General features: G+C 56.6%; 1 protein-coding gene across 24 annotated transcripts in view; it reads right to left on the reverse strand.

The window, feature by feature from the left end:
- The window catches only part of LPIN1 (lipin 1), a 126,604-nt gene that overhangs the window by 60,404 nt on the left and 39,792 nt on the right, over positions 1-26,408 (reverse strand). For 4 of the 24 annotated variants that reach the window (XM_070069448.2, XM_070069447.2, XM_089326785.1 and 1 more), the window contains exon 1: positions 8,544-8,621. The exons of 13 other annotated variants lie outside the window; for them this stretch is intronic. The gene's annotated coding sequence lies outside the window, so the exon portion shown is untranslated. Of the gene's footprint in view, positions 1-8,078; positions 8,454-8,543; positions 8,625-26,408 lie in introns of those variants that run through there. 7 more of the 24 variants (XM_070069446.2, XM_089326792.1, XM_070069444.2 and 4 more) reach the window with 5 other exon arrangements.

Genomic DNA, 26,408 nt, shown 5'->3' on the forward strand with positions numbered 1-26,408 from the left:
GAAGACCTTTCTGTCTCTCTCTCTCGCTGTCCACTCTGTCAAAAAAAAAATTTTTTTTTAATTTAAAGCAATTAAGAGAACAGGAAGCGTTCTCTCCAGGAACATCAAGTTCACAAGACAATGCCTCCCCAAGTCCACTACAGTTAAGAGGCTCCTAAGGCATTACTCTCCTTGACGCAAGAGAGAAGTCTGGGGAAAACACCTGCGAATCCTTCCCTGTGACGGTCACCGCCTCCTTCTTCACAGCTACGGCCGGCGCGCTGCACTATCCGAAGCCAGGAGCCAGGTGCTTCTCCTGGTCTCCCATGGGGTGCAGGGCCCAAGCACTTGGGCCATCCTCCACTGCACTCCCGGGCCACAGCAGAGAGTTGGACTGGAAGAGAAGCAACCGGGACTAGAACCTGTGCCCCAACTGGGACTAGAACCCAGGGTGCAGGCGCCACAGGCGGAGGATTGGCCTAGTGAGCCGCGGCACCGGCCTCCACCTCCCTCTTCTAAAACCTTGCACTTCAGACCACTGAGGACCACAGAGAAAACAGCCATCCTGGGTCCGCCACTGGAGCCCTTTCTCAGTGGAGCAGGTGAGATCAGGAGGGAGCCCCCGTCAGGCCCCACCAGGACCGGGACGAGACCCTGAGGTTAAGGTGGACAAACCTGGCACACGGCAAACGCTCAGAAGCACTCCTTGTCCCCAGCTGCCACGGCTCTGGAGGGCCAGCGCGGCCAGCACTCCCTTGGCACCAAGGATGGCGGTGACAGGACTCCACACCTAGCTGGTGCATCGGAAAACTCTGCCTGTAGCCCCAGACTGGTGAGATCCGCCTCGGGCTTCCCAAGTGGCCAAGAAATGCTTTCTTGGAACTTCTGCCGAAATTCAGCAACTCTGCCGTAGCTTTCGTAATCCCAGAATTTCTGTGAACACTATCCACTTCCAAGGTATTCAGGTCAGTTTCCGATGGCCTCAGGCCACCCTCACGGAAGTAACAACCAGAACATAAAGATGGTTCCCAGAGAAACACTTTTGGCCAATGATCCACGCAAAGATATTCAACCCCATTCATAATTAAAGATATGCTGAGGTCTTTCAGGTGGTCCAAAATCAAAGCGTTTCAGAAAAACCCCAGGCCTGGTGTAAGTAGGGTGAGCCCTGCGGCGACAGCCACCCTGGGGGCACGCACTGCAAACCTCGGCAATGCTTCCACTGGGCACTGACCCCACAAGTGCAGTAAGACCATGCACCACGGCACTGACTGCAGCATGTGACAGAACAGGGAAAATCAATCGCTTACAGTCCACAAGGCTCAGGTTTAATAAATTATGGACCATCCTCACCACATAAGTGAAAGCAATGCGGCTGCAAAAAAAACAAAACAGGGCAGGTGGGGGCCAGCACTGTGGCACAGCGGGTTAAGCCACCTCCTACGATGCCGGCATCCCACATGGACGCCGGTTCAAGTCCCAGCTGTTCCATTTCCCATCCGGCTCCCTGCTAATGCGCCTGAGAAAGCAGCAGAAGATGGCCCAAGTGCTTGGGCCCTTGCACCCATGAGGGAGACCCAGAAGAAGCCCCCACCTCCTGGCTTTGGTCTGGCCCAGCCCTGGCTTTTGTGGCCATTTGGAGAGTAAACCAACGGATGCAAAATCTCTCTCTAAGTCTCTCCTTCTATTTCTGTAACTCTGCCTTTCAAATAAATAAATAAACTTTAAAAAAAAAAAAAAAAAAAGACAGGGGCCGACACTGTGGTGCAGTAAGTTAATCCTAGGCCTGTGGCGCCAGCATCCCATATGGGCGCCAGTTCTAGTCCTGGCTGCTCCTCTTCCAATCCAGCTCTCTGCTGTGGCCTGGGAAAGCAGTAGAATATGGCCCAAGTCCTTGGGCCCCTGCACCCACATGGGAGACCCGGAAGAAGCTCCTGGCTCCTGGCTTGAGATCAGCACAGCTCTGAATGTTGCAGCCATCTGGGGAGTGAACCAACGGATGGAAGACCTCTCTCTCTGTCTCTTCTTCTCGCTGTCTGTAACTCTACCTCTCAAATAAATAAATAAAATCTATAAAAAAAACCTAAATGAAAGATCTCCGCAAGTGAGATCCCAGTGGAAAGAAAGGGTCATCAAAGAAGGAGGTAAGGAGGTACCTTTCTCTGAAGGGAGGAGAGAACTTCCACTTTGACCATGGCCTTGTCTAAAAATGATCAGAGTCAGTGAACCCAGGGGGCTTCCATAGCCTTGGCAGCTCATGACAAGAGCCTAGGGTGATTACTGAGGCCATACACAAGAGTGTCAATTTGTTAAGTCAACAACAGGAGTCACTGTGCACTTACTCCTCATGTAGGATCTTTGTCCTTAGCGTGCTGTACATTGAGATTTAATGCTATAACTAGTACTCAAGCAATATTTTTCACTTTATGTTTCTGTGTGGGAGCAAACTGTTGAAATCTTTACTTAATGTATGCTAAACTGATCTTCTGTATATAAAGAGAAATGAAAATGAATCTTGATGTGAATGGAAGGGGAGAGGGAGTGGATAAGGGGAGGGTTGCGGGTGGGAGGGACGATATAGGGGGGAATCCATTGTAATCCATAAGCTGTACTTTGGAAATTTATATTCATTAAATAAAAGTTAAAAAAAATCTATAAAAAAAAAGACAAAGGAAGGAGTTAGCTCTATAAATATGAACATGCAAAGGAACACAACAAATGAAAAAATGACGTCAAAAACCCACTCTACTAGAATTACACATATTCTGACAAGCACCTGAAACTTCTGGTCTAAGGACCTACCAAACAGGCTGACGGGGCCATCCCTGGGGAAGGGCGGGGAAGACCCTCCCTTCTCATCATCAATACTCCTGTCTCCACAGTGTGGGTTCCTGGCTTTTGTTTTTCACACATGTGTATATTACAACGGGGACTTCCAAAAGTTCATAAAAAATGGAATCACAAGATAAGGAGTTCTGGTGCCAGAAAGTACTGGAGTTGCATGCACAGTTGCATATATTCCCATGAACATTCTGTGGACTCCTCACACTTGTACAGCAATTTCTAACGACCTCAAAGAACCGGGGTGAGGGCCACACAGTCTCGGGGTCTCCCCGTCTTTGAACCCACTGAGATAGAGGTCCCGGGGCTCCCGCTGGGGAGGGAAGGTCAGATGGGTGACGGCCCCACTCCTCCAGCACTGAGGTTGTGCAACACTCGGCTGTTATAATCCCAAGCTCCTGCCAAGGGACACACACGGCCTGGAGGCGGGGCATGGAGCCACCGAGACGCTGGGTGACCAGCACGCTGGGCAGAGCAGCCAGGTTCAGCCCGGGACCCTCTGGCTCAACCCCATTTGGCTCTCCTCGAGTTAAACCTCGTTCCCCTGCAAAGCCCTTGTCCTTGGGCCCCTGCACCCACGTGGGATACGGGAAAGAAGCTCCCAGCTCCTGGGCCGGCCAGCTCACACACTTGCAAAGCCCTCCGTCCACACGTGCATCAGGGTCGGAAAGAACATCTGCCCTTGCCAGTGCTGCCATCGGGTGATGTCCCAGCAGCAGCAGAGGGCCCCAGGTCACCTGGACACCCAGGAGCCCTGCCCCCAAGGACACCACACACTTCCGTGGGCCACGGCTGCTCACCTCCCACTAAGCCGTGACCCTGGGCAAGTTCTTAGCCTCTCCACACCCTGGTTCCATAGCTGGGGAGTGGAAGAGGGCAGCACTGCCCGCCCAGGACCGCTGGGAGGTCAGCTACGTTAAACGCTCCTGCACAGGCATGCACCATCTCAACGCCAGGTGTGAAACCTACAGTCACAAAAACAGGACTTTGAGTGAAGTCTCTTGCCTAAGAGTGCTTCACGTGTATTTACATGTAAGGTATTTAAATTGCGCCAACCCCGGGGCAGCACTGTGGTGTAGTGGGCTGGGCCTCCACCTCCGGTGCTGGTATCCCATGTGGACACCAGTTCGAGTCCCAGCTGCTCCACTTCTGATCCAGCTCTCTACTATGGGCTAGGAAGTCCTTGGGCCCCTGCACCTGTGTGAGAGACCTGGAAGAGGCTCCTGGCTCCTGGCTTCAGATCAGTGCAGCTTCGGATCGGCGCGGCTCCAGCCGTTGCAGCCAATTGGGGAATGAACCAGCAGATGGAAGACCTCTCTCTCTCTCTCTCTCTGCCTCTTCTCTCTCTCTCTGTGTAACTCTTTCAAATATATAAATAAATCTTAAAAAAAAAAAAAAAAAACTGTGCCTACCCAGAAAGAGTTAAAGCACTTTATGAGTTAAATTTAACATAGAAGTACTAGAAAGGTAGATTTACATCCTACACTGTAATGTGTCCAAAATCTGAGCCCTAACGGGCAACCTCAAAAGCGGGCGGTCTTCCCAGGCCAGGCAGCGTCCACTCGCAGGCAATCTCTGACCCTTGCTGCTCGTACCTTGTCTTTCAGAAACCAAAGACGCCCTAGCAAGACGTGCGTCAGCACAGGAGGGTCCCAGCAGGGAGGCAGGACCAGCGGGGCTTCCAGGGCAACTGGTGCACGCTTCCCCTCCCAGGAAGAGGGGACCTCATATCAGGGTCTGGAGAGCGCCGTGAAGCTACCCCAGCAGACCGCACCATGCTCAGGGGCACACAGGCAGTCCACACCTGTCACTCTTTGCTGGAAGGGCCCAGCGCGCGGCATCAGCCGAGCATCCTAAGTCGTTGCAAGAATCACAAAACACGGTGTGTGGCAAGTGCAGCCGCGACCACCAAGTACATAAGCTCTGTGACCCAGCCTCGCAGCTGGACGGCACACACAGCACAAGGCATGGCGTCCCAGGCATCCTGTGGTGCGCAGAACCACTGTGGGCCAGACACCCACAGGGCACATGCAAAAGAGGAAGCTGGAGCCCTGGCCAGCCCCCCAGCAGTAGCCCACACACTCCCACCCCAGTGCCCCCACCTCCAGGCCCTGCTCCCTGCTCAGGGTGGGGACACCCACTCCCGTGCAGAGGTCAGGGTCTGGACAACCTTGGAGAAAGGCAGAGCCCCCAGCACTCAGCCCCACCTGCTGTTCTGCTCTCATGTCCCTCCTAAACATTTTTTAAGATTTATTTTATTATCTATTTATTGATTACTTTTATGTATTATCTCTATTTATCTGAAAGACATAGTTAGAAAGAGAGGTAGAGACAGAGAGAGAGAGAGAGGTCTTCCATCTGCTGGTTCACTCCTCAGTTGGCTGCAAAGGCCAGAGCTGAGTCCAGGAGCCAGGAGCCCAGCGTGGGTCCAGGGGCCCAGGGATTTGGGTCATCCTCTGCTGCTTTCCCAGGCCACAGCAGAGAGCTGGATTGGAAGTGGGGCAGCCAGGACTCGAACCAGTGTCCGTGTGGGATGCCGGCACTGCAGGCTGGGGCTTTAATCTGCTGTGCCACAGCACCGGCCCCACCTCCTCCTAAGCCTTACTTTATGGGTCCGAGGGCTTCCAGACCTGTGGCCTAGGAACAAGGCCTTCACAAGCCTTAAAACGTCCCTGTGACCATCCCAAAGCCCACCACCGAGATTAAAACCTGCAAAGTGTGCACTACGTGCTGCACATCGTTTTCAGGGCTTTGTACACATAATCCTCAAAACAACGCTGGGACAGAAACCACTGGGACCCCGTTCTGTAGATGAGGACCCCCGGCACGGAGAGGCTAGGATGCCTGCCAAAGGTCACGGAGCTGGTAAGGCAAGAAGGGCCCTCAGGCCCCCGGCTTCCGCACCCTGCTGCACTGCAAATGCCCCTGTGTGCCCCGTGGCTGGCCCCAAAGGGGAGCCCGTGGGGGCTGCGGCAGGAAGCTGCCTCCCAGCTGCAGACTGGCGAGTGGCTCGCCCAGGGCCAAAGCCCACGAAAGGGGCAGGAAAAGGAAGGTCGCCTCGTCACCTCCAACACTGCGCTCCTGACAGTAACGGTGGCTTCTGTCTGCCTGGGGTCCAGGGAACCCATGTCCCACCAAGACGGGCCATGCTGTGCCAAGAAAGGAGGAAGTGCCACCTGCCACACGTCCCAGGACCAGAGAAGCAACAACAGACAACACACAGTGTAGACTCGGCCACGGCATGCCATTTAGACCATTTGTCCACTGTCAGTCCCCCCCAGGTCTCCCCTGGGCCATCCCACAAAGGAGGCGACACAGAGCTCCAGCCAGGCTCGAGCCCGTGGGCCAACGCCCTGGGAGTGCACCTGCTCAGGCTGCTGTTCAGGGCACACACACATACACACACGTATGCACATGCATATACACACAGAAATCACAACTCAAACAACTCGGTCAAATAACAGCTAACACTAAATATGATTAGGTTCAGTCATACACTTATTGTATCTCACTTTAAAAAAAGACACTCATGGCCTACTGAACTGATTTTTTTTTCCCTTTTTTTTCGACAGGCAGAGTGGACAGTGAGAGAGAGAGAGAGAGAGAGAGAGAGAGAAAGGTCTTCCTTTTCCATTGGTTCACCCTCCAATGGCCGCTGCGGCCAGCACACCATGCTGATCTGAAGCCAGGAGCCAGGTGCTTCTTCCTGGTCTCCCATGGGGTGCAGGGCCCAAGCACTTGGGCCATCCTCCACTGCCTTCCCGGGCCACAGCAGAGAGCTGGCCTGGAAGAGGAGCAACCAGGACAGAATCCAGCGCCCCGACCGGGACTAGAACCCGGTGTGCTGGCACCGCAGGAGAAGGATTAGACTATTGAGCCGCGGCGCCAGACCTGAACTGATTTTTAAGACTGACGGGTCACTCATCACACTGTCAATGATGATGGCCTGGACTGAGCCCCAGAGGCTTCGCAGGCACAAACTGGTCCCAGCACCCTGTCCAGGTCCTCTCTGCCAGCTGCACACAGCCCAGCCGAGCCCAGGTCCTGCGTGGTTGTTTGCTGGACAGAGACGGGGAGACAGAGAGGAGGAAGAAGTGGGAAGAGACAAGGAGGGCGTGTGCTCCTCACCCCTCAGCCTCACACCAGCAGCCAGACTGAGGTGCACAGAATGTGAGCCCACTGCTGACAAGGGCACTGCCGGCACCTCGCTCCCATGCCCGCCAAACCACTGAGGAAGTCCAGACACACACGGGTCAGCCCACCCGCCTGGGGGCCTGGCAGGGTCCCCAATCCCCCCCCCCCCGTAGGAGCACACCACGCCCCTGGGGACCTGCCCAGGACAAGCTCCCCCTACCCTCAACCACCCCCATCCCCGCTCAACATCAAATCAATCAGCCTCCCTGAGATGCCTTCTAGACCTGAACCCAGAAGGAGGAGACCCGGGAAAGGCCAAGCCACAGTCAGAGAGGGCAGTGATGAGCCAGGGGCCAGAGGCCAGCCCTGGGCAGCACCCTGTGTCACTCCCTTACAACCCCAAGGATTCACTGTGCCCTGGTCACGCCCAGGTGCTCTGCGTACCCGCACAGCTGTCTCCCCGATGGCTACGAGGAGCTGCTCATGTCACAGACAAGGAAACTGAGGCCCGAGGACCCGCAGTCTCAGGCCCAGGTTACCCGGCTGTAAGCAGCCAGCGCAAGCACAACCCAGGTGCCTGGACCAGCCTCAGCGCCACCCAGGTCAGCAGCCTGGGGCCTTCCGGGGTCTCCCGAGTCTCCCCCTCCCTCTGCTGACCAGGCCCCCACAGACCCTGCCCCTGCCGGGGGCAGACACCCCTCACCCAGGAATCCCTACAGCCTGTGGCCTGAGCCCCGGGTCTCCCCCGTGGAACAAGCCTGAGCAGGCGCCCCTTGCCGGCTCTGCAGAAGCCATCCAGGAGCGCCAGACTAAATGCTGGAAACCAAACTCTGCTCTTTCAACACTTCTGGAGGAAAAACAGGGGTTCTGGGGTGCTCCTCAGCTACTCCACATCCCTCGGCTGCTCCCCTGGGGACGCTCAGCAGGCTCCACCCCCAGGAGAGCGGTCACAAGCTGGACTTTCCCAGAACAAGTCTGCCCTTCGGCCGGGAACCCACCGGGTTCCAGAAACGCCGCACTAACACGGCCGCCGGGTGTGTTGGTCCCAGCTCGCCGCGCGGGGGTCACACCAGAGTCCACACCGTGCGGATGACCAGCCGGGTGCCCGGACCCTCAAACCTCACCTGTCAGCCCGTGTCTGCGGGGGCAGCTGCAGGAACCCAGGGGCCTGCCCTCCCTGCCGCTGGCAGGGACCAGAGAGACAGAGAGAGGCCGGCGGCGCGGAGCTGGGCGGTCTGCAGCTGGCAGCTGCGTGACCTTGGGCACGCAGGTCAACGTCCCCAGCCTCCGCGCTCACCGCCGGGCGGAAGCCCTGGGCGCCCCGAGGGGGAGCTGCATCCGCGTCCGGCGCCGGCGGGGGCTCACCCGCGGTCTCCGGGAAGGGGGCCGCTCCCGCGCTCCCGGGGGCTCCTCCGCGCACGCCTCCGGGCGCGCTTCCGACGCAGGCCAGGCCCGAGGGATGCTCGCGCGGCCTCCGGGGCCGGCTTCTGCCCCTCCCTCCCGCGAACACCTCCCCGGTCCCCGGCCTCGGCGCCCCAGGCCCGGCCCGGCCTGTGCCCGCTCCGAGCCGCCCGCAGCTAGCTACTCACCGCGCGAGCCCCGCGCCGCCGCCTTTGTATGCAAACACCGGGCGGCGGGCGGCGGGCGGCGCGGCCAGGCCTCCTCGGGGGCGGGGCGGGGGCGGGGAGGGGGCGGGGCCTGGGGGCGGCCCGCGGGGGCCTCGGGACGCGCGAGCCGCTCGGCAGCTTTCAGGGCCGGCCAGGTCGCCGGAGGGGGATGCGATCCACCTGCCCAGAGGTGGGGACCCTGAGGCCGGGTGTCTGATTGTGCTCCCAGAGCCTGGACCGACAAACACAGCTGAGGCCTCCGAGGGGGGCCCTAGTGCACCTCCCGGAACCCCCCAGCCTCTTGCTGGGCGCACCGGGACTGACAGCGAAGTCAGGAGGAGGCAGAGCTGTGAGTGCAGGAGCAGGTGCCAAGGTCCCAGGCAGGGCCGCGGGGCTGTGGCGTTTGCAGTCTTGAGATCCTACTTAGATGTTATCCCAAGAAGGGTTTTAAGGCCAGGGATTACATGATCTAATTTACTTTTTTTTTTTTAATCAGCCTTCTGCTGTAGGGAAAAGGGAGGGTAGGAGAGGCAGCCCGGAGTGATGATGAACCCCGGGCAGGGCGTGCCCCTGGGGAGATGCAGGTTTGGAGCTTAAGGCTGAGTGGGAGATGGGCTCTGTCGGGCTGGCCAAGGGTGGACGCACTCTTGCTGGGCTGGGGGACACTCCCATCTGGGCTGCACAGGGGATCTTACGGTGCGCAGGTGCCAGACCTCCCCTGGGGCTTTCTCACAGCCCTGCTTCCCCAGGAATGACTGGGGTTCAGGAAGGAGCCCTCCCGGGTCCAGCCTGCCCCTCCCTGCCTCGGGCACAGAAAGCTTCCCACGAAGCAAAGCCCCACGTCAGAGATCTTCCGGGAAGACTCGGGTTCAAACAAAATCTTGCAATTACAAAAATTCGGAGCCTGGAGTTCTGAAAACAGAAGAATCGGCAGCCAGAGCCCCACGTCTACCAGGGATGGACCTGGCTTTCACTCCGCGCTGCTCCGGCCACCACTCAGAGCAGGTGCGGTCCTGCGGCCGCCCAGCGTTGCCTGTCCCCTCTGCACAGGGACTTTTTTTCTTGTTTCACACAGGCAAAGGCAAAAACACTCACCAGACCACTCCCAGGCTGGAGGCTGAACCAGATTCCGGGAAGCCCTGGCGCTTCTGAGCTGTGCCGTCTGGAGTCCCCCTGGGAGGGCCCTCAGCTCTGTTGTCAGCAACGCTGGGTTGACTGAGCTGTGTGACTCAGCCCCGAGCTGAGGTGATCCCCTCCGCCAATCCCAGGACCTGCTCCGTTCAGCCCAACTCGGATGAGGAGAAGGAACCACCAGAAGTGAACTTGCTCCCCTAGCTACCTGGAGGAGGAGGAGGGAGGGGCTGGGCCAGGCCGGCAAAGCCACAGGGGCGTCCTGAGTCCTGGAGGCTCGGTTTCACAATCTGGAAAATGGGGCCAGGTGCTCAGGACACAGATCCACTTGAGGATGAGAACGGTCACTGGGTACAACACTGGTGAGGGGCCGGCGCTGTGGCACAGAGGGTTAAGCCTCCACCTGCAGTGCCGCCAGCATCCCAGACGCTGGAGTCCCGGCTGCTCCACTTCTGGTCCAGCTCCCTGCTAATGGCCAGGGAAAGCAAGAGAAGATGGCCCAAGTCCCTGGGCCCCTGTAACCACGTGGGAGACCCAGATAAAGCTCCTGGCTCCTGGCTTCAGCCTGGCCCAGCCCCAGCTGATGTGGCCGTTTGGGGAGTGAGCCAAGAGGTGGAATATCTCTCTGTGTCTCTTTCTCTCTGTGTAACCCTGCCTTTCAAATAAATAAGTAAATCTTAAAAAAAAAAAAAAAAATCTGGTGTGGCTGCTGACTTGAAAGGATGTTAAGTTCTAAAGTCCTGTACATTGAGAGTGGCCATTCCCATAAGGCCTTGGTGGCCACCTAACCCTGTGGGTGACACAGACTGCTGAGCCCTGCAGCTGCTGCCCCCCACCAAGAGGGACCCCAGAGTGCACCAGCATCCTGCTGAGCACTGACCTCCCACGGGGCTGAGCCGAAGAAACCCCCCACTGATGCCAGGACCCTCTCTCAGGAAGCCACCTCTCCTCACTCTTCTCACCCTGCTCCGGGGGTAACCACAACCGCAGTGTCCTAGGACACCTGCCGATCAGGATGCCTGGGCCAAGGAAGGCACGAGGGTAGACACCCTTCCTCGTGGGAACCCCACGAGATGGACCCTACGTCTCCCTCCCGAGTCTGGGGCAGCATCTGTGGTGCGCTCTGTCACCACCTCCACAGAAAGGGCCCCCCAGGAAGGACAAGGGGTTCTGCCTCCATCGGGTCTGGGGGCCCTGAGGAGGTGACTTCATGACACTGCCCCGCAAGGCACCTCGGGAACCAGGCAGCACCAGGGGCCACCTAGTGCTTACCTTGGGGACATGGGAGGCAGGGACCAGAGACGCCTGGCGTCCCCAGGGTGCTGTGGCAGGATGACCAGGGTGGACAAAGCCTGGTTTCCAGAGAGAGAGAGGAGGACCCACAGCACAGAGGGCTCTGGACACAACCCCCAGGGTCCTCCAGAAGCTCCCCACAGTCAGGGTGGGGCTTGGAGATTAGAGCCCTGGTGGCCAGGAGGACAAAGGAAATCATGGGGAGATAAGAGGAGATCCTGGAAGCCACGCCTCCCTGACTCATCCCAACAGGTGCACGTCTATCCAACAGCTGAGCAGAGCTGAGTGTCCTGGGACCCAAGCACACAGAGCAGCCATGAAGCAAGGAAACCAGCCAGGTAAATTGAGGCTGAGGGTAGACATAGACACAGGCTCACCCTGGTGCCTGCACTGTCACCATGCCCTGTGGGACATGTGTCACACTGTGTGTGTCCAGGGAAAGGGAGCAGCGGCTAACCCTGCCTTGCTCAGCACCCCCCAGGCCCTCCATGCCCGGCACTGTGCTAAGTGCTGGGGGCTGTCCCTGGAGCACACCTGCCTGTCCTCAGCATGTGCCCCCTCAGGGGTCGCGCTCACAGAAGAACCACACAGCTGTCACCGACACGGCACTCAGCAGTGCTGGGAGCTCAAGGACTGGAGCTGCAGGGGCCCAGAGTGAGAGGATTTGGCGGAGCTCGGTGGCCTGAGCGGCCACTCATCCAGGTCACTGAAGGGCAGGTGCCAAGCAGCAGCCGGTGCCGGGCAGTCAGGTGCACGTGGGGACAGAAAGAAGGCCATGGCCGCCCAGGGTGGGCTGTGCAGGCTATCCATGGTGAATCCCATGTCCGTCTCCCTTGGTGATCAAACAAGAGGGGCTGTGAAACCCTTTCTCCTCTGGGCAAGGAGGACTCCTAACGAGGCAGACCAGGGCCTGGCGCGGTGAGGGAGGGAGGACAGGGGAGAGGCAGGGAAGGAGATAAGGGGAGGGGGCTGGCCGGGCGGGATGGGCTGGGAGAGAAAGCTATCACTTGAAAACACTGGTTGTCCCAGGAGGAACAAGAGGGACCCAACCCATGTCCCAAGTCAACCTGAGTCACCATGACCTCCATAAACACACACGCGCGAGGGTTTGCACCCCGTGTCCACTGCATCCCCCAGCGCTAATAAAGCGGCTGCAGATGGAACCCCAGTAAGAGTTTAGGGGTAGAGGAAGCTTGAGGGCTCCCCTCTGTCACTAGGGGCAGTGATGTAGTGGAGCAGTCCCAGAAACATTGGTAACGGCCGACGCTCACATCCCAGTGGCTATAAGCCGGACACCGCCCCAAACCCTTCACGCGAAGGAGCCCGGTGGTGCCTCACAGACGTTCCAAGGGGCCAGCGCCGCTGTTCGTCCCATGGTATGGGCAAGGAAACCAAGACGCAGAGTGGTGACTGGAGTCAGCCAGCCAGTGAGCGCAAACACAACACCCTCTCCTCATTCAGGACTCCTCCCCCTGGGCTGCCACATTTCCTGTGTTCTAGGGCATGGGGATTCCCCCACCTTCTTCCTCAGGCTTGAATTCTGAGTGATGGGTGAGCTCAGCTAGGCCTGCGTGACTGTCTTGCCTGTGGCTTGGCTCAGCCACGACCAGCAAAGTGACACCTGCCACGCTGGGTCCTCACGTCCACGGGCATGTCCGTCCTCAGCCAAAATCCAAGGACACCCCCTTCGAAGGCTGCTGAACCTCTCTTTCTGGGGCTCCTTCCCCTCCAGCATGTGGCCCAGCCAACTCCAGCCTGAACCCCGGCTTGTCTCCTGAGCCGAGCGAGCCCAGGAGGCACTGTTTGGGGGTCCTTCTTCCCTGCTGAGCTGGCACCCTTGAAGTCTCCTCGGGTTTTCCTCCCTTCTCCCGGCCTCACTGTCCTCTCCAGCCTGTTGCCTCTAGCCTCAGCACAGGGAAGGGGTGAATCCAAGCGAAGAGAGGAGACAGCAGGGGCAGGGCCACCTGGGAGCCCAGGACGGTGACTGTGACTGGTATTCCCACATTTCTAGCATCGTCATCGTTGCCAAGGCCATATTGGGGGTAAACTAGATGAACCTACGCAAGAAGATGACACACTGAGAACTGAGAAACAAACCTGCTATGTGTCTCCCCAGATGCGCGCGTGGAGGCCCCAGCCCCCAGTGTGCCAGCGGTAGGGGGTGGGCCCTCTGGGATGCACTTAGGTATAGGTGAGGCCACGCGGGTGGAGGCCCTCGTGATGGGACACAGCAAAGAGGTGACCATCTGCTGACCAGGAAGGGGCCTGGCCAGAGCTCAGCTGAGCTGGCCTCAGCCTCCCGTGCCCCAGAACACACAGAAGCTGCTGTCTGCGGTTTAGAGCCCCATGGGAGGCCAGTGTTGGAGTGCAGCAGGTGCAGCCACCACTTACAACACCGGCTTCCCTATCAGAGCTCCGATCGGGGTCCTGGCTGTTCCGCTTCCTCTCCAGCTCCCTGCTAATGTGTCTGGGAAGACAGCAAATGATGGCCCAAGTACTTGGGCCCAGGCCACCCAACTCGGAGACCTGGATGGAGTTCCTGGCCCCTAGCTTCAATCTGGCCCAGCCCTGGCTCTCATGGACATTTGGGGAATGAACCAGCAAGATCTCAATCTGTCTGTCTCTGTGTGCGTGTGTGTGTGTGTCTGTCTGTCTTTCAAATAAGTAAATCTTACAAATACAAATAACCCCCCAGTTAGTGGTATGTGTTAGGGTAGTCTGAGCTAAAACAGCTCCCAGAGAAGACCTGAAGAGAAGTCGTACCCTCACGGACATCCAGGTGCCCCAAATCCACAAATCAGCCCGCACAGAAGGCACCGTTGATGCCCGGTCCCCACCCTGCCCCCAGACTGTGCCAGCGCAGAGCTCACCCTCAAGCCACAGAATCCTGCACCAGCAAGTTCAGGGTCAGTGTGCCGTGCGCTGCAGCCCCTGGCCTCAGTGAAGGACCCTCTGCAACTGCGCCGTCTGAGAAGACGGCTGAGCCGGCCCCGAGAAGCCGTTCAGCTGATCCCCCTTTGTCCCAGTTCAGATAAAGTCCGCAGCGCTGAGTGAGGTAAGCGCTTGTCAGCGCCATGGAAAAAAAAATCCAGGAAGCAAAGAGGGGCTGGATTCGCCAGGAGATCACAACGCACTTTACCAGGAAGGCTTCACATGCTGTTGGCCGAAGGCCCTTCGTGCTGGCCTCTGCTTGTTGCTGGGGCCTCTTTCCCTGCTGGCCTGGAACCTGGGGATAGTGACGAGCGTAACCCCGCACTGTCAAGGACCTCGCTTAACCCATCTCACTCTCCCCCATCCCACAGCGGCCAGTGTGTGCCGGGTCCCTGGGAAGGTCTCAGGAGATGTGTGGATATCTTCCAAAGCTGCATTCATTTACTTATTGGAGAGACAGAGACAGAGAGAGATCCTGTGTCTGCTGGTTCACTCCCCAAATGCCTGCAACAGTCAAGGCTGGGCCAGGCTGAAGCCAGGAGCCTGGAGCCCCACCTGAATCTCCAGTGTGGGTAGCGGGAACCCAGGCACTTGGGCCATCATCCGTTACCTTCCCGGGCACTTTAGCAGGGAGCTGGATGGGAAGCAGAGCAGCCAGGATTGTACAGGACCTGCAGGAAGGGATGAGTGCATCCTAAGCCCAGCCCACCTGCTATGCCACAAACCCCACCCCAAGACTCCCCAAGTGACTAAATTAGCCCAAGAGAGGAATTAGCCACTTTGCAGAACTAAAGGCCATTTCCTGGTTTCACACACATTCTTTTGCACTAAGGAGAGTGGACAGGCAATTCTCCTTCAGCCTAAAGCAGGCCATTAGTACCAGAGATCGTGAAAGCCACACACATCTAAAAGCAGTAGCAGGACGCACCATGGAAACACTTTCGCAATAACCCTGTGGGTTGGGGACTTTGCCATGGCGTAGCTGGTAAAGCTGCTGCCTACAGCACCAGCATCCCATGTGGGTGCTAGTTCGAGTCCCGGTTGCTCCACTTCCAATCCAGCTCTCTGCTGTGGCCTGGGAAAGCAGTAGAAGATGGCCCAAGTCCTTGGGCCCCTGAACCCACATGGGAGACCCAGAAGAAGCTCCTCCTGGCTCCTGGCTTTGCATCAGCTCAGCTCCGGCCATTGCAGACATCTGGGGAGTGAACCAGCAGGTGGAAGCTCTCTCTCTCTCCACCTCTGCCTCTCTGTAACTCCGTCTTTCAAATAAATAAATAAATATTTTTTAAAAACCCTGTGGCCTCTCCAGGCCCCTTGCTGCTTCTGCCATGCAAAAGGCACTACACAACTCCAGCTGCTCTCTGGCGCAAGGATAAATACAAATCAAGTAAAAGTCTGGTTTTTCCTGGTGCAACAAAGGAGAGAGACTGCCCTGCCCCGTTTCTCTCAGGGCACCTGCTGCAGAGCCTCCTTTCCTCCGTCCCCTGGATGCAGGTTAGTCTTTCTGAAAGCTGAACCAGGCTCCGGCCACCCTTGCTGCTCAGGAAATCTCTCCAGAAGTCGTGGGAGCCGTCACGGTGACACGTGAATGCCAGAGAACGCAGCGCCCTGCTGAGCTTCCCTGGGAGGGCAGGAGTCGGCTTGGGCAGGCGTCTTGCTCCAAGCGGCAAAGCTATCTCCTGCCGTAAAGATCCTAGAAGTTTTCTGTGTCTTCAGGACAAAGGCAACTAGCTGATGGCCAGGTGCGTTGGGGGTGAACTCCATGTGGCAAGGGGGCCCGTCAGGTTCCCTCACCTGAGAACAGGTGTTGCTTGCCTTGAGAACATGTACGTAGTGGGCTGTGTCTCTTTCTCTATAAAAATGGTGCAGTTTTGTTCTGTAGAGTCATATTTCCATCACCCATCCCTCATCCTGTGAGTCCCCTCTCCAAGGGGTCGGGGTGGGGGTGGTCATTCATTGGACCCCCCATACTCTAACAGTGGCTCTGAGATGTCACACAGAAACACCCTATGATCATCTTTATGGGTCTCTAATTTAATACAAAATGGTCTCTTGGTTCCTGGTGAATTATGAGTAAACAGCATTTTCTTTCCTGTATAGTGCGAGTAGTAGACTGAATAAACGAATTTGAAGTCTGGAGAGTTGGAGCTTTGTGTTCCAGCCCTGCCACTTACTGGCTGTGTGACTTCGGTCAAGACACTTAACCACTCTGAACTTCAGTTTGGCCATAGCTCTTAAAGAGAGATCTCGTGAATCCCTCCCATTACTGCTGTCCATAAAGTGGAACATGGCGAGCTTATCTTTCTCTGCCGGGAGAATGGCATGTGAGGCTCCACCAGCCGGGAAAACAAGCCCAGCCACAGAATAATGCACTGTGTGCACAGGAAAACCCTAAGATGTGACAGGTCAACCAGCGTGGGGATGTGTGTGTCTTTGAGCCCATAAACACACACAGCGCCATGGTAAAACCAGACTCATGGGATGGGCATTCGGTCCAGCAGTTAAGTTACCGCTTGGAATGCCTGCATCCCATATCAGAGTGCCTGGGTTCGAGTCCTGGCTCCTCCACTTCCAATCCAGCTTCCTGGACACGCACCCTGGAAGGCCACAGGTTCCAGTTCAAGTAGTTGGGACCTGGACTGAGTTCCAGGTTCCTGCTTCGGCCTAGCCCAGCCCTGGCTGCTGCAGGCATTTGGGAAGTGAAACAGTGGATGGAAGATCTCTGTGTGTCTCTCTGTGCCTTTCAAGTAAAATGAAAATAAAGACCAGATTCATGTGAGCAGCCGCCAGCTGCAATCTGTAGGAGATGCTCAAACATCCTGGAGCCCGCGGACAGGAAACACCGGATGCATCGCAGTCCTCTCAGGCACCGCCCTCTGGGTAGTCCAAGGGGCACCCTGCTAGGCCGCAGCAGAGGCAACAGCTCAGGTAACACCAGGGCCTCTTGAACCCAAGAAGCTGGGATGCTGGGCGGAGGAGGCCAACAGGGGGCGGTGAGGGACGGGACTGAAGGACCAAGAAGAGCTGAGCATCCCACGTCTTCCCCCTACGACCCTCTGTCTTCCTTCCAAACACATCGTGAAATGTTGGTCCAGAGATGCCACGAGTTTTGGGTTGGCCCCTGTAGACACAGACACACACACTCACACACACACACTCACATACACACACTCACACACACACACTCACATGGCGGGCAGTCATCCTCCTGGCTATCGTCTCTGCAACAATCCATTAGTAAATCAAAACTACACAAGAACAAGGACCTGCTCGGTGCATTTTTTTCTTTTTAAACTAAAAGTTCACTTGTGGATTCTAAGACATTTCCCCACAGGATGATTTGCCGTAAGACACACCTATCTTGCACCCTAACCAAAGGACTTTCATGATGACATTGCCATCTACCGGGGTGGGGGGAGTCCCTTGGCCTGACGTTAACTCGCACTGAGAGCCTGCAGACGGGATCTCAGGCTTCGGTCCTCACAACACCCGTGTTGGGCGATTGTTCTTTTTTGTTTCTATTCACTGGCGAGCAAGTGGATGCTCAGAGTGCCCAGTGTCGCACAGGATGAAGGACAGCCAAGAATGAACCGCAAGCCCCGTCAGTCCTCGCAAACACTGTGGTCTAAACTAGAGATGGCTCGGGGCTGGCCTGTGGCATAGCAGGTAAAGCCACCGCCTGCAGTGCTGGCATCCCATACGGGCGCCGGTTCGAGACCCGGCTGCTCTACTTGCCATCCAGCTCTCTGCTGTGACCTGGGAAAGCAGTGGAAGATGGCCCAAGTCCTTGGGCCCCTGCACCTGTGTGGGAGACCCGGAAGTAGCTTCTGGCTTTGGATGGGTACAGCTCCGGCTGTTGCAGCCAATTGGGAGTGAACCATCGGATGGAAGATCTCTCTCTCTCTCTGCCTCTCCTTCTCTCTCTGTGTAACTCTGACTTTCAAATAAATAAATAAATCCTTAAAAAAAATAAACTAGAGATGGCACTTAACAAGGAGCCCTGAGGGGTTGATGGCCAGAGAGCAGAGTCCCTGGATTTGCCTGTAGAAAAATCACAACTGAATTTCACCCACTTCCAACTGAAATTTAATAGTATTTCTTCCAATGACGAATGTAGGTAACAGAGAGCAACAGTATTAACAGTCCCTGCGAGCAGTGTCACCATCAGCAACAAAAATGTCACAGGTATTTCTATGGCGCATCGAAGCTGTTGTGACAGCAAAACATCACAGATTCTTATCACCACTTGTGGCTATTACTACACCTGCTGCTAAGGGGCAGACTGAGGAAGGCGGACTTCTGAGAACCGGTGACCACATCAGAATCGCAGACAAGCTAGTGAGAACACGAACTACAGAGAGGAAAGTTACCATGGGGAGAGTAAGGGAACACGTCTAAAGCTGAGAGTCAAACAGTTCTTTTCCCTGAAACACCAGGCGCTTCCCCGGAAAGCTGACGGCTGCGGTGGCCTGAGCGTAGCCGTAGCAGCCAGGAAACTCACATCCAGCACAGCTTTTACCCAGGTCAGCTAGATCCCCCACACACTAAAGGCCACCAGAAGAACCTGTGTCCAGCAATGAACCCACCTGGGCTCGGATCATGGTTCTACACGAGCTATCCAGCTTCCCAGGCAGGTGAGATGGCAGACAAACGTATGTTGAAGGAGCAGAAATGGTAACTAGATTCTGATGTGACACGGCTGCAGGAGCCACCTCACGAGGACTTCTGTAGACAACTGCGATCCGTGGGTTCAGTTCTCTAAGGCACGGGGTGTAGACTGGGCCAGGCCACAGGACGGCAGAAGAGCCTGCTACACACCACCTTAAGAACGTGCTGCACAGTCCGCAGGCGGTGGTGTTGTGGGTGTGGCCCGTAGGGTCACAGGGCACGGCCCTCGTGGGTCCACAAAGGCCATTATCGTGGGAGTGGGTTCCCTGTGGAAGGACAGATTTAGTCCCTCATTGTGGCTCTGTCTCTTGCCCTTCTTCCACCCTTATGACATAGCAGAAAACCCCTCCGGGGGGCTGGCCCCTCATCTCAGACTTCCCAGCCTACAGAACTGGTTGTTGTCAATTACCCACGCTATGGTTTTCTGGTTCAGCAGCAAAACACCAAGTGACCCAGGCCAGCACCTCCAGGGACACCCAGTGACACCCTGGAAAGGGCACATGGCCTCACCATGACACATACCAACCTCCCTCTAACCACACAGCACACCACATGCACACCAGACCGAGGGCCGTTCTGACGGTGTCGCCAGTGGAGTGTCGGCATCGTGAGAGGAGGTGGCAGCCTCAGGGACTGTAGGAAACAGGCGGCCCGACAACCGGAGGCGGTGAGGGTCCCGGGCAGGATCCCGGGACAGAGACAGACTGCTGCAGCAGCACTGGGGAAACCTGTACAAGTTCTGCAGCTTGGGTCAGCCAAATCCCACAGAACTGGCTCTTGAGGGCCACGTCTGCTTCCCAGCCGATGATTCCTGAAGACCCAAAGGCTGGAGAGGTCTGGGCAGAGTGGGAGGGCTGTGGGAGGGTTCCGGCTCTAAGCAGTTGGGGTCTGATCCAGACTTTGCAGGCGCTGCCTGGGACAAGCAGCAGAGGAGGGGCTGGGCTAGAGACAGAGCGACAAGTTTATCAAACCTGCGGCCCTGGGAGAGCTCAAAACCGGTTCAGGATTCACTGTGCGGGTTATCAGACAAGGCAAGGGGTTTGTTGCATGGCTACCGTAAGAAGGTGGGTGGGGACCCACAGGCGGCAGCCTGAGATGGCCCCGGAGAGTTGCTGTTGGACCTTGAAGGCCCTGGAGAACCACTAAAAGCCGCTGAGCAGGGGCCAAAATGCTGACTTTGGACTTACAAAAACGTGCCCGGCTGAGGGAGAAGGGGCGGGGATCCCGGAGGGTCTGGGGGTCTGTACCAGGGGCAAGCAGTGATCATGACCGATTGCCAACCTGCTTGAGCTGATGAAAACAGATGGCCCCAGCGACAGCCCCGCCCTCGGCCCCCACAGGCTCGGGGTGGGCTGGGGTCTCCTTCCCGGTGCGGGGGGGGGCAAGGTCCTGACCCCGCTCCGTGAAAGGAGAACCCTTGGAGCTGTTCCCAGTGATGCTGTTCCCAGGTGTAGGAGAACTGACTCTGCATTGGTTTCCACAATCAAAGAAGGGCAGGGCATCCAGGGAGGAAAAAGCGGTTCAGGAACCGAGCCGTGTGCGCTTCCCCACGCGGGGCTGGGCATGGGTGTCGGCTGTTGACCGCCACCCCTCCCCAACTCAGGAACAAACCAGAACAGATGAAAAGCCCACTCTCCTAAAATCCCTGAAGCACGATTGCAAGACTCAGTATGAATGTAAGCGTGGTACCGACCTCAACCCCCTGGAACACAGGAAGGGAAAGAGGAGGGGGCAAGGGCAGGGGGAAAAAGCCGAAGAAAACGTCACCTACTTCTCAAAGGTGCTGTGGGCCGTCCAGGGGTCCTGGTTTGGAATCGCAGCTCTCGTCCCTACCATTCCTCGTGCTACCAACAGCCATCAGACTCTGCAGGCTCCAACTTGGAGAGCTCCAGGAAAACACACTTGGTATTTTAGGCTGGCACATTCTTCCAGAGGGCACGTCCCTGGCATTCCCCATGTTAATGAGAGCAACTACTAGAAGAAAAATTGTATGCATTGGAATTGTACGTATACGGATTAACAGAACTCCTTGAGAAGACTGGACAATGGCCCGGAGCAAACCAATGAACAGAGACTGGACCAGGAAGCCCCAAGAGTCCTGTTGGAGTGCTCTGATCTCCCCAGGTGTCCGTCCCTGCTGGCACCCTTCAGTGAGGCTGTGCTGGGGAAAGCCACGTGAGGGAAACACCGACACAAAACCCTGGACAGTTGAGGCCAGTGTCGTGGCGCAGCCAGTTGAGCCGCCACTTGGGACGCTGGCATACCGCATTAGAGCGTCAGTTCCAGTCCTGGCTGCGCCGCCTCCAATCCAGCTCCCTGCTAATGTGCCTGGGAAAGCAGTGGAAGATGGCCCAAGTGCTTGGGGCCCTGTAACCCACATGGGGGATCAAGATGGAGCTCCTGGCGAGCAGTTTTGTCCTGATCCAGTCCTGGCCATTGTAGCCATTTGGGAACAAGTAGATGGAAACTCACCCCCCCCCCCCGGTCACTCTGCCTTTCAAATCAATACATATATCTTAAAAGAAAATAAAACCCTGGAGGCCAGCACTGCGTGCAGCAGGTCAAGTGCCATCTGTGTCGCCAGCATCACACATGAGTGCCAGTTCAAGTCCTGGTTACTCCACTTCTGATCTAGCTTCCTGCTGAGATGCCTGGGAAAGCAGCAAAAGACGGACCCCTGTCACCTATGTGGGAGACCTGGATGGAGTTCCTGACTCCTGGCTCTGGCTCGGCCCAGCCCTGGAGGTTGTACCCATTTGGGGAGTCACCCAAGTAGATGGAAGATCTCTCTCTCTCTCTCTCTCTCTCTTTCTCCTTCCCTCCCTTCCTCCCTCCCTCCTTTTCAAATAACTAAATAAACCTTAAAAATGAACAAATCCTGGACAGCTCTCAAAGAAGTGTCATCATTCTCCACCCTCCCTCCCTGCCTGCCTTGTACCTTGGCCACCCGAAAAGAATCTTCTCGCTGCCATTTGGAGGGTGAATCATCAGGACCCCATCCAGCTTCCACAGACTTCGTGAGGAAGTCCCTGTTCATAGCAACTTTGGAGTCTTGGCTGATTTTTCGCTTCCTCCCAGTTCTCCACCTCTCCCCTCCCCCGGTGTGGTGGTTGTTGGGGTGGGCATGGCTGGCTCCCCCCTGGTCTTGCCCCTCAGTCCACCCCCTGCCCTCCCATTTTCTCTCCTGCTCCACCTCCCTTTCTTCTGAGCCACTGCCAAGCTCCAGGGACAGCTCATTGTCCCTGGCTCAACTATGATGTCCCCACTGGTTCTGTGACATCAGCATTTGGTGGGGCCCAGGGGAGGAGAGACAGATTAAGATGGACAAGGTTGTGGCATGGGAGCCACGGAGCCCCGCCCTTGATTCAGAACAGAGACTGATCCTCCCCAAAAGCATGGAGCTCAGCGTGACCCAAGCTGCGCAACCCAGGGTGAGAGGCAGACACAGTTTGCTCCTCAGAGCTGGTCTCAGAGAGCCCATGCGGGAAGGCTGACCTTGCAAAACAGCACTCAGACGGGCCAGACCCCCAGCAGCCAAGGAAAACAGGAGTGACGGCTTATGTATGCAGTGAGTGAAGACGGCTGTGGCTTGGGCACGAAGGGCCCGTCTCCTTCGCTCTCCACCATGCACACTTGCTACCCTTTGCAGTCAAAACCCTGGCAAACTGCTTCTCAGAGAGGCTGTTCCTTTAGGAAACTCTGCCTTCCCACTGTCTCCTTTGCTTGTCAGCTTTTCCCTGAGTAATTCTCGCTTGAGGCCAATTACTCGGTGTCACCCCAAGTGAATGCCTTGAGTCCACTAACAGCACCCCACCACACAGAACAATCGTTTATGAGGTGTGGAAATGCGGTGTTCTCATAGTCACAGTCCTGGAGCAGATGTCGTTGAGGAGAAAACCCACCAATGACAGCAGGAGCGGAGCTCTTTAAAATCCCTAGAGCAGAGTAGGAATGGAGAAGAACCACAGAATGCCATTGTTGAGCTATTGCCCAATCAACTAAAAATGGAAGGTTTCCAGGGCTGGTGTTGTGGCATAGCAGATTAAGCCACTGCCTGCGAGGCCAGAATCCTATATGGGTGCCGGTTCAAGTCCTGGCTGCTCCACCTCAGATCCCGCTCCCTGCTAATGCACCTGGGAAAGCAGCAGAGGGTGGCCCAAGGGTATGGTCAGAATGCCTGGTATGAAACATCCCACATCAGGGAAGAAGGTGCAACTTGGCCCTCTCAGCTCCATTCCCAAGTCCTTAACCTTCTGGAAAGTGCAGAGTCTGCGCCACTTGGGCTTCCAGGAAAACGAAGCCTCCTGACCCGTTCCCAGCAAGCTCTCCTGTGGGTGGTACTTTTGAACCTTGATGGGAAGGTCACATTTGGAAGACAAGTTCTCACAGGGGAGAGGTTCTTTGCTTTCGTCTCTAGACCATGGAGAGACTTGGAGAGAGATGTGTGGTCCCACGGAGCCCTACAGAGAGCATCGTGGTGTTCAAAGGCAGGGCAGCAGGTCCTGGTATCAGCGTGGGATTTGTGCGTCGCTTTGTTGACTTGTCATTGTGCCATGCACGTTTTAGTAAGTCATGTGCAAATCCAGCACATTCGGTCATCCCGGGTAATGGGACGCAGTGGGACCTAAAATATCTACACGTCGATTCTCCTAAACACTAGGCTCTTCCATCATATCTCAGAAGGTGCAGGCCCTTCTGCACAAATTCGAGTCGGGGGGAGTGCTTCTGCAGTCATGATTCTCACCCTCAGAAGCACAGCTCTCCCGAGACCGGAGGAGGTATTACTTAAGCCAGCAGGTTCCGTGCGCCGGCAGATTCCAGCTCAGGTAACACCCCTGCTGGTCTCAGCAGAGTAACATCATGTGCCTTTGCATTTTCCCAACCCCGTGACCTTGGGCTGTGCAGACAGATGTGTCTGTCTGTGAGCCTGGAAACAAAGGACGGGATTCTTCCCGGTCACACTCACAAAAACACACTCAAGTGCTGGCTGTGGACCCCTCAGTGCCATAAGGAAGATGGCTCATGTGAAAGGGGAGACCAAGCCCTGTTCTCAGTATAGCAGCGCAAGGTGTTTACACTTCCAGGCAAAGCCCAGCATGGGGAATGGAGGCAAAGCGAGCCCTGATGTCACGGGTGCCGCTCAGGGAACAGCTGCCATTCACCTGCAGCTTACAAAGGATCTCAGGGAGGAGGGTAGGAGGATGTGTGACCACCACGAAAAGGACCTGCAGGTAAGATCGCCTGGGCATGGGGGAGCTGGGCTCTGTCCGAGCCTGGGAGCTCCCAATTGTTCCCTCAGGTGCAAAGGGGCCAGCAAGGGCCTTGAACTGGACACCACACCCTGAACTTGAGTCCTTTACTGCTCCTTCCGGCCCGAGTCTGGATTAGCACTCTCCTGTTTCTTCTCTCCATCTTCCAGAGTGAGCTGTTGGGTCTTCTGCAAAACCCAGTGTGAGACTTCTGTGTCCAGTCTTACCATTCCCCGTGCAGAGCAACCCACAGACGAGGGGCTGCGTGCGGGGAGACGGGGAAGCCAGGCCCCCAGAAGCCGCCGTTGCATTCCACTGTGTCCTGGAGGTCTGAGCTCCTCCCCTCCCCACCCACCTCTTCTGATTCTAGGGCAGGGCCATGCTGGGCCAAGCTGGGCCATGCTGGATGTGTGGGGATGGAAGAGGTGACCATGTGTGGACAAGGGACAGGAGAACTCCGACTTTTCGTTCCGAGTTTCACGTCTGGCCTCAGGACCCCTCTGCCGGCCAGCCCAGGTGCCCAGCGACAGGCTGCCTGCGTCTCCACGCCACACTGACCCTGGGCCTCAGCCACACGCTGGGGGTGTCTTCCCAGAATGGTGGGGACAGAGTCCCAGTAAGGGACCCCACGGGTCTTTCTGGGATGTGGGGTGTCCTGGGAAATAGGAGACCTAGGCTCTGCTCTGCTCTCTGTCACTCAGCAGGGGACCCTGCGCAAGTCAGCTGAGGGCCTCGGTGCCCTCGGTGGGGAGCACAGGGGCACCCAGCCTCCTCCGAGCTCCGAGCTGTGGTTCACGGGTCTGTGATGTGACACTGTGGGCACAGGCGAGCTCGCACCCACACCCGCCAGACACGGGCCCGAGTGTGCATGTGCACACCCATCTCCCCACACACGGTACTGCCACTGTACACGCTCACACTCACTCACACGCGGTCCTGCAACCATCACTCCCAGCCTCCCAGCCGCAATGCCCCAGGGCATCTCCAACCCTCTGAAGGGGCCCTGAGGTTTTTCAGAACAATTTCCCGTGCCCTCCCGTCAGAGGCCACCGCTGCCCTGACTCCTCCTCGCTGCCTCCACATCCACCGCAAACTGACTTGTTTCCAGCCTTCGTGCCAGCCCTGCTCCCGTCTGCCACAGGGCCTTTGTACGGGCTGTAGCCTCAGTGTGGAATCCCCTCCTCTCTTTCTGTTCCTCTAGTTCTAGCACCAGTAGGGGATCAGTAACTTTTCTCAGTAAAGACTTACTTCTTTATTTGAAAGGCAGAGTTAGAGAGGGAGGGAGAGACACAGAGAAAGATCTTCTACCTGCTGGTTTACTCCCCAGATGGCTGCAATAGCCAGGACTGAGCCAGGCTGAAGCCAGGAGCCAGGAATTCCACCCTGGTCTCCCGTATGAGTGGCAGGGACCCACGCTGCTTTTCCAAGCACATTAGCAGGAAGCTGGATCAGAAGTGGGGCACCCAGGATTTGAACTTGTACTAGTATGGGATGCCAGTGCTACAGGTGGTAGCTTAACCCACTGTGCCACAGAACATCGGCCCCTCTATAACTATTTTTTAGTGACTGTTTAAATATCCCCTCATGGACCAAAGTGTCTGACTGCAAAAATGTTCTCAACATAATTAGACATAGTCACCATAATAAAACTCTACTCCTCATGGCACAAATACGGTGGTCAAAGTGTCCCTGCCGGCATCATGGGCCACTGCCGAGTACTTGCTAAGGGCCAGGAGCAGTGATGGGTGAAAGCCCAGCCCTCGTCCCAAAGTAACTCAAGACCTTCCCCCAGCAGGAGGAAACAGGCAGCAGGGACTCAGGGTGAGATGCCACAGAGAGGAGAGGGGAGGGGAGGGGAGGAGGCTCAAATGGACAACGGTCAACAGTTCCACATGCCTGTAAGTATGCACCAAAATGGACACTCAGGCACAACTCCTAAGGTGGATGTTTGACCCAAGGTTGGAACACTGCTTGGGATACCCACATTCCACTTCCCAGTGCCTGGGCTGGAGTCAACTCTGCTTCCAATTCCAGCTCCCTGCTAATGCACACCCAGGGAGGCATCCAGTGATGGCTCAAGTCGATGTGTTCCTGCCACCCACATGGGAGCCCTGGATTGAGTTATTCAATTTGCAGCTCCCAGCTTTGGCTTATCCCAACCCTGGCTGTTACAGGCATTTGGGGAATGAACCTGGAAATGGAAGATTGATCGATCTCTCTCTCTCTCTGTCTCTTTCTCTCTCTCCTCTCAAACAAAAGTTACAACATCTCTATTCACAAATGAGACAGCAGTGGCCTTGGGGTCTCTCTATAAGAGCTAAGAATTCCTTGCACCAAGAGCGATCATTCTACTCAAGAGTCTAATGAGGCTGGCGCCGCGGCTCACTAGGCTAATCCTCCGCCTTGCGGCGCCGGCACACCGGGTTCTAGTCCCGGTCAGGGCACCGGATTCTGTCCCGGTTGCCCCTCTTCCAGGCCAGCTCTCTGCTGTGGCCAGGGAGTGCAGTGGAGGATGGCCCAAGTGCTTGGGCCCTGCACCCCATGGGAGACCAGGAGAAGCACCTGGCTCCTGCCA

Source organism: Oryctolagus cuniculus, chromosome 2 (genome assembly GCF_051225735.1).
Source record: "Oryctolagus cuniculus isolate XC-2025 breed Fujian yellow rabbit chromosome 2, ASM5122573v1, whole genome shotgun sequence".
NCBI classification, from domain to species: domain Eukaryota; kingdom Metazoa; phylum Chordata; class Mammalia; order Lagomorpha; family Leporidae; genus Oryctolagus; species Oryctolagus cuniculus.